An 11,810-nucleotide genomic window follows, 5' to 3' on the forward strand; every position below is an offset into this window, starting at 1 on the left:
AAGGATGCGCCTATTGGGACAGAGACCCGCTCTCCCTCACCCAATCACGTTAACGTTTTAATTAATGCCGTTTAAAGGATGACAAACAATACCGCGTGTGCTCTTCGTGGCACCAGCGTGTAAAGACTTTGTTTACGCGTGCCACTCATTGTGCTCGAAGTTCACCAAAGTGTGTTGCTGTAGCAGATAGAAAGATAGAAACCAAACGAAATTCAACGTGCTTTTGTTTGAAGTATGGCCTTATGTGTGTTTTTCCTAAATCTGGTTCGCATTAATTATTCATCATAATATTATATCCTACCTATTTGAACTTGTACAGATTTTTTTTTAATTGTTATTATTATTATTATTATTATTATTATTATTATTATTAAAGTATCACTCTCTTTAAGTCTGTGTCTGTTGTATAGTAACATTTTTGTTTACTTAAGTTTGGTTTGATTACTTTTTCCTTTTGTTTTCTTCACACAATCCATCTTGGAACATGAGCTCGTTGAAGTGTGTACACACTGTCATCTAGTGGAATTTGTCAAGCACTACGCTCATCTTTACACTGATGTTAAAAACCCATTTAAATCTGAAGACGACTTTTTGGAGCCATATTTTGTCTAAAATAATGAAAAATTCAAGTGGATGAAAAAAGTTATCATTATGATGATGATGATGGTGGTGATGATGATGATGAGTATTATTATTTTACAATGCCTAACTAACTCTTAACTATACATTTTATTATTGTCATGCTCTTCATATTGGTCTTGAACATACTGGGGCATAGTTCAAAAGCCTAGAGACACATACAAGTCTATAGATTATTTTCTTTAAATTGTAGCAAAGTGTATTTGAATAGAATAACAGGGATGCTGAAGAGTTACGTTTGGTGGTCAAAATCGTCATTGGGATTTAATTTTCTCGTGCCTGTTGGTCTCTCAAGCCATGTAAATGGTCTTTGGGGATATTTTTGAAGTAATAGTGTAATGACATACGCAGTCCAGTATCCTCAGAGAGAGAAAGAGCACCTTCATGGCCTATCAGGTCTGGATAATGAGACAAGATGGACCAGGCACAACCATGACCATAACAGTACTGCACGTCAGCACTTTGGACAAAGAGGGCTCCTGTCAAAGCAAAACGAGAGCACACAGGAGCACACAGGAGCCCACAGGAGCCCACAGGAGCACACAGGAGCCCACAGGAGCCCACAGGAGCACACAGGAAACATATTGTTTAATAACAGAAGATCAATTTCACTGTAGCTCGGATTTATTTATTTAATTGTTATTTATTTGATAGGAACATATACAGCAAACATAGGTAACAGTAATCACAAACATAGGTAACAATAATCTGAGGCAGGTATCACAGTGTTTTTAGCCATGGCTAATTCACAACACCAGTCCCTGAAGGGGATGTAGTGTTAAATTAATTCTACTTAAAAAAAAAAAAAGCAATACTTACAGTGGATATGTCAAAAACACCAAATATATAATAGGACAGCTCTATACGCTCACACACGCACACACTTATCCACTGTCACTCTCCTCACACATACACAATTCATACATGTTGTTGTTGTTGTTGTTGTTGTTGTTGTTGTTGTTGTTGCAGAAGAAGAAGAAGAAGAAGAAGAAGAAGAAGAAGAAGAAGAAGAAGAAGAAGAAGAAGAAGAAGAAGAAGAAGAAGAAGAAGAAGAAGAAGAAGAAGAAGAAGAAGAAGAAGAAGAAGAAGAAGAAGAAGAAGAAGAAGAAGAAGAAGAAGAAGAAGAAGAAGAAGTAGAAGTAGAAGAAGAAGTAGTCCAGGATTCAGTCTGTGTTTTGAATGTGAAGGGAACGGTAATAGTCTTTATGTGAGCAGGTAATGAGTTACAAAGTTTAGCTCATTTCACTAAAAAGGCAGCGAAAGTGGTTTTAAACGAGAGAAACTCTAACTTAAGTTAAGAAAATGCATACAGTTTAATATTTTGAGTTTTGATTGAATTTAACACTGATGAAATCTGATTTTATTTTTTAATTTTTTCATAGCATTGTAGAGTGTTTTGGTTGGTCAGCAACCAGACAGTGGTGCAATATGGCAGCTGAGACCAAATAATTGTATTGACAAAGACAATTATAAGTTTGATTGGGAGTCTATACTATAATTACTGAAGTGTATTAAAGTTAGGCCCATGCAAGGTTAGGCCTCATTCTGAGGCTGGTTTTAGGAATGTGTGTATCTAAACAGGATGTACCTTCCCAGAGCTGCTGGTACCAGTCTCTGTTGATTCTGGGATGTCTCCGTTCCTACAGAGGAGGGCTTTTCGGTCCTCATTCTACCCAAATATGGATATTCTTTACATCTTGTTCTCTTATTGGCTAACCGGCCTTTACATGTGTGAGATCATAGCTGTCAAAATGTTTGATATATAGGTCTTTGTGTGTGGAGATATATAAGGTGATGTACGCCCAGAGACGGAGCTTCTCACAATCTCGGAGGAGCCCAGACCATGTCTGTATTGATGCTGTTTCTTCTGTATTAAACACCTTTGAAAGTACAGAGTCAGTGTCCGCGGCTTCTTCTTGCCACACACCTCCCCATGGGAACGTCAATCAAGTCACCACATTGCATCTAAGTGATTCTCTTGTTCTACCTGTTCAATGACTCCACCTTTCATGATCATGTTTAATTAGTTTTCTGCAGGTGTCCTTTTAATAGAAAAGCGCATGGATTCGGTTTTATTTTTTTCTTTCTTGTCAGGCATGATTTGTTCAGCCAATTAGACACTTTCTCTAGACTGTTGGTCAGTTTTGCACCAACGACAGCCAGAGATTTGTTGGACACATAAACTACTGCATACATACATACATCTGAAGGAGCACTTCAGGACACACTTCGGGCAGATTGTTCACATAAAGGCAGTAGAGAATTGGCACCAGGATTGTTCCCTAGGGGATACTGGTCTTAATTTCTTATGGAGCAGATTTTACATGATTATTGTAATGTTGTATGATTATTACACATTGCTCTCAGTCATGTAAATAAGATAATATATTTAAAGATGAAGGTCAGTTTGAGCTGGATGTTTTGGGGATGGTTTTAAAGATAAAGAGAGCAGATTAAGAAGCTTTAGGCACATGGAAGCAAGAACCAGTTAAAATAGTGGTAAAAAAGATACTGCCCTGCAGTCCATCGGTATAGCTGCTGTGTATATACATTAATATTATGAGTTTCTGCCCAGATTCTGCTAATGGGCTCTGATCAACAAAGCAGCCATGAAGTCTTTGTTTTCTTTTGAATACATAGAGATGAAGAAGACCCACATTAGATAATGCATTTGATAATGTACAACTTGAATGTTGGGATGTCAAGATTATTTGGGTCACAGTAGGGTAAGGAGTAACAACATAAACATATTTACTGTGACAATTTTATAAGCAAGTAAATTAATTTAAATCTGTACTCCTGAACCTAAAAAGGTCTTTTCATGTCATATTTTTATAAAGATGGCCCAGGTTCCTGCGCAGTCTGTGCTGCCAATCTAATCCAGGGCAGCTGTGGCTGCAGTAGCACCACCATGATCAATGCACAAAATTGTATATATATATATTTGTTTCCTTTATTTAACCAGGATTAAATAAAAAAGATTTAAAAAATACAAATAATTGAGACTAAACATTTTCCTGGTCCATAGTCTATTGTCTTCTTTTGTTACCACAGAATTCGTGCAATATATGTCTGCATTCTTGCTGGTAAGGCGTTCATTGATGTACAGTCCAGGGGTGTCCAAACTGTGGCCCGGGGGCCAAACGCGGCCCTTAGACCAATTTCTGTTTCTTCCTGCTAAGTTGGACCAAACAACAAAACGTAGTACTTTTTACAGTAAAATTGGAAAGATTCAATCATGTTTATATTATACCAACCTAAAATGAATGTCCCAAGTCTTATTAATGGTGTGCAGCCTCGTCAACACTATGTCAAATGCAAAATTTAAAATGGTTCACTTCATTGTCAGGTTTTCTGTGGCCCTCTCCTCTGTGTAAGTTTCAAAGTGCAGCCCTCTGAGAAAAAAGTTTGGACACCCCTGATGTACACCATACTCTTTAGCTTGCATGCCTGGCGCAGCAGATCGATTTTGTGCAAAAATCTCTTTTGCAAAAGTTTAGTTTCCTGGCCAAGAGCAGCACATTAGCACAATAACAATACAACAGTCACAACATTTCACATACACATACAGGCAATTGGCAAAAAGTGACACTTGCAAAATTGACACTTGTAGATTGAAGGCTTTGCTTCATGTTCATTTAAAAGTAATTTCAAAGCCAACAAACCCAGCTCTTTTTAGTTTAAAGTCCCTCTGCATTTCCTTCCAAGACGGCGCTTCAGCTAATCTACAATTTCCCCAGCTATTTGGCTGTGCGCGCGTCCTGGGCATAGAGAGCAGGAGCAGGTCCGGAGAGCTAAACAGTATAGCTGCTGCACCTCAGTTCTATGAGCTGCGGGAGATAAGGTAGCATTAACCCAAGATTGATAAATTAAAATGTACCATCGCCAAAATCAACAAGAAACATACAAGTGGCAGTAACAAGCTTCACTGGCAGTAGCAAGCTTCAAATATAAATAATATACTGAATATGCGCAACATTGAAATAGTTTACTTGCAGTTCACCTTACTGCCACAAGATGGTAGACAACCCCTTTTGTGTTCGACGGGGAACTGAGGGCAAAAGTAAGCTGCACATATTTTGTGGGTGTCTTGTAGCTTTAGTTCTGCACTTTGAAGGTCTTGGTTATCAACCACAGACAGACTCCCGGCTGCTGACTTCTGATGGCAAGTCTTTTCCAAACCAAGATGTATCGTTAATTAATCTTGTTGCTAATAAACAGACTTTCTTTGCCCTGTTTGAGGTAGAGCTGAATCTTTTTGGCTCACGCTGCCTAGCTTAAGGAAATTAACATTAATGAGTCGTGGGCTGATTGAGTGAAGCCCCTCCCTCCCCCATTGCCTGGAGTTCATGCAGCATCACACTTAATTTTGTGATTTCTGTTGTAGTTCCCTTGCTTTTATTTCCAATTATGCTCTACATTATGTATGCACAAATGAGTGCATACTCATCTCGTCAATGCAGTACCTTCTAGTGCCATTAAGTGTCGATATAACACCAGGAATATGTGGCACTCAAAGTACATAATAACTCAAAAACATAATAATAATAAAAATAATAGTAATAAAACAAGACATAAAAATAAACATTACAGCACTTGCGAATTCTGAATGAAATTGTGTGCGGATCAGATTTCATGACCAGCTTCAATTTCTCAAGTAGACCACAATTAGGCCATTTACTGCCAATATTGATATGAGAATAAACATGTCGATCATCAGCCATATTAGATAACAGCCTAATGGGCGCTAAGGCTACGGTTAACGTTGTTAAACATTGAATTTATTGGACACCTTCTCAAGAATATTTGTATTGTCCTTTTCCAATATGCTAACATTACCTAAGATATCTAATATAATTTACTTTTACTTTACTTTGCTATAGGCCTAATGATTACCAATATAATTTTCTGTAAAGGGATCTGACGCAATGAAGTCTTTGCCTTCTGCAAGTTTATTTGCGTCAAAAAAGCTTACAATGATCTCGCCGATACCACACTGATGGTTTAAATACATTATTTCTGCTTACACCGCCTGTGTGCGTGCGTGCTCGCTGGAGTCTTCAGCCGCAGTAGTGTCTCCTGCATTCCTGTACTATCCTCAGCTGAGCCATTTCCGCCTTGTGTCCAGGCAGCACTAAAACAAAAGGCTGATCTGTGGCGCGCACATTTCAGCACCACCGAAGATGGACAGCGCTCCCAGAAGCCTTGGTGCGGATGGACAGCTCCCGCTGATAAGACACACACCACACTGCGCACAAGGAACGGCACACTGACAAAAAAAACTGGGCTCGACAAAAGATTGTGTATTTTCTTTATTCGGTTAAAAGAAGTGCACATACATGACACAAGATAAAAACAGGTTTTGACAGTTATCACAGCGAAGTGAGGAGGATCATCTCTTGGCATTCACCGCGTGCCTTAATTGTAAGACATTAAATCAAGGTCCGCTGTGAACACGGAGAGACGCAACCAGCAGTCTGTTTCGACATGTCCTGGAAATGCGTAATGCGTGCACTAAAGATTAACAAAATACAAAGTGACATTACAGCAAGGTGCGGCCTGAAATAACATGGCCCAAAAATACAAATATCCAAATCCAAAACAGATCCAAAGACATATCCTGCCCGATCAAGGAGATCAAGGGCTATGGTACACAACAGCCTGGGCAACATATAAGCTGTAACGCAGGATACTGCGCGCCGTTGTTGAGTAAATATTGGATTCCAGTCTGCTTTAAATAAAAAAAGCTTCCTTAGGTGTCCTCTCGTTGGATTTTTTTCCATAGTGTGTCAGAGCAAAGAAGTCCTCATTATCCGACAGTGCACCTAGAAGGAAAGCACAAAATGCGTCACTTCATTTGAAAAAAGCAGATCACAGTGTCCTACATTTCCATCTGACCAGCACAAAAGCGTCCATTTGACAAAGTCACAGTCCGCTCCCAAACTATTGATTTTCCTAGTGGCATAACGTGCATAGCTCCCCCAACCCAATTAAGAGTTCGTGGGTCACACATCAAACAGCCACAAATTGTAAATGGTGCCGAAACTGCGGCTGTCCTGTACGCAGCAGCACTCTGGATACGTGCGTCCGGGAGCGCATCTCCCTCACTGCAAAGCCGCAGCCTGAATGGGACTGATCTCTCTCCGTCCGGTCTTTTCCTGTGACTTTGGGATTAATGGAGCTCCAGCCAAACAAATGAAGCATCTGCCTTCAGCACAAGAGGATTGGGACGCAGGGGGAGGAGGAGGGGGATGACGTCACTGGCCAAACAGATGTTCCTCTATATTTCCCAGCGTCCTCCGCAGCACCAGCCCGTGTCCTTGAAACTAGGAGGGAAATTGACGACTTTGGGTTTGGGGTGCTATCGCGTGGCCGTATGACCGTACACCGTATGACACTATGTAAAAGTCTATGTGCAACTGTGGATAGACCACGGGAGGAAGTGCCAACAATGGTCCCGAAAAATGAGAAGCCCCAAATCTGGCATTGGCTGCGAACTGTTACGCAACACGCACTATCCCCAAAACCAGATCACACGTGACACTCTCACACTCACTCACGCGTACATTGACAGGCTTACACTCCCGCACACATGCACGCGCGCACAGGGAGTGATGGAGACATCTGAGCCTGCTGTTTGTTGAAGTGTATGGACAAATAATGTTTAGTGTGAAGCGATGAGAGAAATGTCAAGTGCTGTCTTCTTGAGAAATGCCTTGAAATCTCGAGCTGTAGTGAAGAACTGATTTGTGTCTCCTGTTATATAATGAACGTGCAGATTGGGGGTGATGGCATTAAGGTTTAAGGGTTGTTCTTTTGGGGGGAAAACAATTTAGGTGTAGAAATATCTGTAAGCCTTCGTTTAAGAGCGCCATGTGTGAAAAGGTTAAAACACATAGAGTCCACCTGATCCGGATTGACAGAAGGGCTCGCGCTCACGAACGCACTGTTACTGTTAGGACCACTTCAAATGACACAATCTGTCATCTAAGCAGGTGTTCAAAGGGACAAATACACAGAGAGCGTAGCCTGATATTAAGACATGGAGTCGGATGTGTGGCAAATTCGCGACATTTACTGACCGTTTGTGAGGGAAGGAGAGAGAACAGGGAGACAAAGAGAATCGCCATTTTAGACGGAAACCATCCCAGCTCCTGAATATCCTGCGACTTTATGGTAGTTTGGGGCTTACTCGTGGCTTGTCAGCATGTAATCATATTTTGGTTGGAACTATCTCGCCACCATCAGACAACGACCCCCATTGTCCTACGATGCACACATTCAACAAACATGGAGTGTAAGAAAGACACATCGTATAATGCGTTTCTAATTCATTCTGCACGCTTTGACATAAAGAAGCGAACTCTTCACCCTTCAATGTTTAGTTGCGCTTTTAGAAGCCTGTTTGTTAAGCCCATCGTAACAATGGCAGGTGCACGCACTGTGCAGCGTGGAGAGGAGAAGCGTGTTCTTTTCTGTGAAGAGCCGCTTGAAGCTTTCGCACAGGCAAAAGCCTAAACATTTAGACTGATACATATGAGACACAGGACGAAAAAAGAACTCGCTCTTGTTACCTCAGCACATATACTCACCGTGCAGGTCCACGGCACACCGAGCCTCCACATTGCCCTGCACAAGCTCTCAGTGGCCCTTGTTCGACTCAAAGCTTACAACCGCACTGCAGGTGCTCACGAGGCGCCGCTTCACGCTGGTATTCCCGGTTCGACTTTTCAATGGTGGACAGCGGTCCGTTTGTTAAAGTTGCAGTGAGAGCGGTGCAGTAGCCTCTGCAAAGCATGGCTGCGCTTTCGCGTTTTTTTCCAAAAGAGGGCAGGTCGCTGTGTGCATTACAATGAGTAAAGCCTCTCTCTCCTTTTGCCTCTCTCTCCCCCACATGCGCGCACACATGCTTTATACATATGAATGCGCGCGCACAATTACACTGACAATCTGTACTAGCTCTGGAGCATCCTGTGTCTAAATTTAAAGTGATCCGCAAGAAAAAAGTTATTTTTGGCATTTCATCGTCCCCTTCCGAAGCTATAGACCCTTTATTTCATCAAAACATGTTAAAATAATGTCTTGAAGCACCAGTAAAATGCTTGTGGGCCGCCCATAATTAATCACGTTTAGTGCCGTTTGTCTTTAGAAGTCCATTAATGCGTTGCTGGTTCGCGCATCCTGCTGCTAAACCTCATTCCTTTTTGGCTCTTACGCTGTGGCAAGTAAATGGCTCAAACAAATCCTCTGCATTTTAAATACACAAAGGGACAAACAACTTAACTGCACAAACTCATTATTGCGTTTTGCTTTTGTCTATTTCCCCCAAATGAAATATAATTATTCTTGATTGTCAGGTGTTTGTCTCTCTGTGATTGACAAAGATCCATGAGCTTGGGCCTGTGGATGATGTAATATGAGAACATGTGCTGTGCCAAGTTCAAATTCACATTGGGATGATTTGAACGACACTGCAGTTAAATGTCCTAAACGTGTTTCTCATTTGAAAGTTGTTCTCTGCTCATGTTATTGCCTTGCTTTAGACCACTGCTGGTGAGTGCCATGACGCAACGCCATGCGTGATGCAACGTAGCTGGATATTACTGAGCGGGTTATCGTTTTGTCAACATGTTTTAATTCTTTTTAAAACGGTTTCAAGTCTGTTGGGACTTGCATCAGGCTATGCATAGAGCAAGTTGGAGAGAGAGAGGAAGGGGACGCCATTGTTCCCTTTGAAACAATGGAAGCTGCAGGCGACATGCAGTGGTGCGCGCATGAATGGAACCGGCTCTGAGGACGAGTGTGGTCAGTGGCGCGGGGTCTCGGTCCTAAAGCTCCTTTTCCAGAGCCTCACAATAAACCTACGCTTGGTTTGGGATCCCGGGGTCACAGGCCAGCCCCCCTTTGTCTTGCACACTGAAACGCATAAACATTTATTAATCAAGGGGGAACGAAGGGTCTCGAAAGGGCCGAGGGGTGGGCTAAATTGTTACAAAAGAAAAAGAAAGAAGTAACTCCTGGGCTGCCGTACATTCCTTCATTTGGTCACACGGAGTTTGTAAAGGGTGGAAGTTTCCTGTCGGAGGAGGACGCAGTGCCACATACGGACTTTTAAATAGAGCTTCAACATTTTCTGGATCATCTCCTACACGTGCGCAGATGGATCCGTGCTGTAATATTTAACATCTTGCTAAATGACTTCAGGACTATAATATCGCGGCAGGGGATGCTGCTTAAAACCGGAAAACGTGCATTTCTTTTACGTTTATGTGGTGACATTGCTGAAGTGTAGAAGTAAGCCTCATAGAGAAGACCATTTTACTGGATGTGGAACAGAGCCACTGCAGTTACCAAAACAAGAAACAACCCGTATTTGCTTTTGTTGAAGTTCGAGATTCACGTGATTACTGAGCTTTAACAAATTGTCTGAATTCAATGCGTAAAATGTCCTGTGAAGAGGCTATCGGCTACGCTCCTCTTAACGATGTTGCATCAGGTTTAACAAACCTTAAGACCTCACCCCCCTCCTTTTTGCATCATCCAGGCCTCCCCCGACCGAGCAGCCTAAATAACGATGTGTTCTATGCTCAAATACTCTCAGAAATGTCATGGAATCGCTGTTTGTACTTGCTACATTTTTAATAGAATGGAAATGAAATACCTAAAAAATGTGGATTGTAATGCTAGTTAATGCATTTATTCAGTACCATAACTTCACACTGTTACAACAGAGACAAGTGAGCTGCCTTCAATAGTCTGCAACATCTTCTGCATTTTCACCCTTGTGCAGCCATTATCCTAATCAATTATCAAAATTACAGCACACACATAAAGTAAAAGGCCTCAGCTTTGATCATGATCATTTTTGATAATCAATGTCTGCAGTGTCTTTTACTAGTTTGTAAAACCATTTGATGCAGTATTGCTCTTCAGTCTTGCTCGACTATGGTCTTATGTCCTGTAGGTTTAAACATAAGACCGGTTGTCATGGGAACCATGTCCAGACACATAGCATTAATAATACCACCAAGCCCAATAGGTACAACTCACTGTGTAATGTTCATTTGTTCACATAAATCAAAAACAATGCTTTTCAAGATCATCCCGAGTGAGGATTTAAGCTTCTTTACGTGATTAGTGAATATGGTTTATAAGGGTATCTGCACTCAAGCAATTCTTAAGAATAAGAATAATAAAAATAACAAAGGAGGATTTGATGTTTCATTGCAAATAATATTTCAATATAAATATTTTTTTAGGCAAATCCTGATTATAACATGTTTAACTGGAGCAAGGGGAAAGTGTTCCCCGAGCTAACATCAAACACCAAACAGCATGGTTTTTATTTTTTTATTTCATGGTTGCGTGCTAGCAGAACCAGGTCATCTGCACTGGCTCACAGGCCTGCTGGCTGTGTGTGTGCACCGTCCTCTAAAGTGCACTCACACTCCACACTTTATTTCATCACTTACAAACATAAAGAATTACATTTGATGCTCACTGATAGTGAAATGTTGAATATTGAAAAATATAGATTTTAGGCATGCAAAAGTTTTTATTTTCTGAAATGGTCAATAATTCCCCAAGGAGGAAATTATTTCAGTGGGTAGATGTAGTGCACTGTAATAGGTTATTAATGTATGTAGTATTTTGAGCTATTGTACTGTACTAATCTTAATTCTTTAAATAACAATTTTGTACCTTAGTGTCTACCTGAACCAGAAAATATACTGTGCGATGTTATTACCACTGTCATGACAGATGTTTACGCTCTTGTTCCTTTTCGTCTTGTTTTCCAAGCTGCCTTTATATTTATTATTAACCTATACAAAGGAAACCAGTTGAGAGTCATGCTTTCTTTTTTAGTGTTGCCCCATCAACACAAAGATTACAAGACATGTAATAACAATAAAAAATAATCCCATTAGAATAAATACAACAAAGCACATTCTGTACAATAGAGTATACGTTTGTTATGGGAACATTTTCAGTGAACTAAAATTTTAACTATTATAGTAGCAAATCAGGCATTGATATTGCACATGATGTATTGCCCCTGTCTGCTCTTACGGCTCTTACCAGTCCTTCTACAGTTACTGCATCAAAAGGTGGACTGTGTATAGCATGCTTTTGTGTGAGTGTGGTCTGGACCTTGTTCCTGTGACATTAGC

At 40.8% G+C, this 11,810-nt stretch overlaps 1 long non-coding RNA gene across 1 annotated transcript; it reads right to left on the minus strand.

Annotated features, from left to right (window-relative positions):
* Positions 1-5,936: 5,936 nt before the first annotated feature.
* Positions 5,937-8,460, minus strand: LOC140364582 (uncharacterized). The gene is made up of 2 exons (XR_011927718.1): positions 8,232-8,460; positions 5,937-6,464 (listed from the first exon to the last, which is right to left on the minus strand). It is a non-coding gene; the product is annotated as an uncharacterized lncRNA (long non-coding RNA).
* Between the last annotated feature and the right edge of the window lie 3,350 nt (positions 8,461-11,810).

Source organism: Eucyclogobius newberryi, unplaced genomic scaffold, assembly GCF_026437365.1.
Source record: "Eucyclogobius newberryi isolate DKJ021-1_F unplaced genomic scaffold, fEucNew1.0.hap1 SCAF_18, whole genome shotgun sequence".
Classification (NCBI taxonomy): Eukaryota; Metazoa; Chordata; class Actinopteri; order Gobiiformes; family Gobiidae; genus Eucyclogobius; species Eucyclogobius newberryi.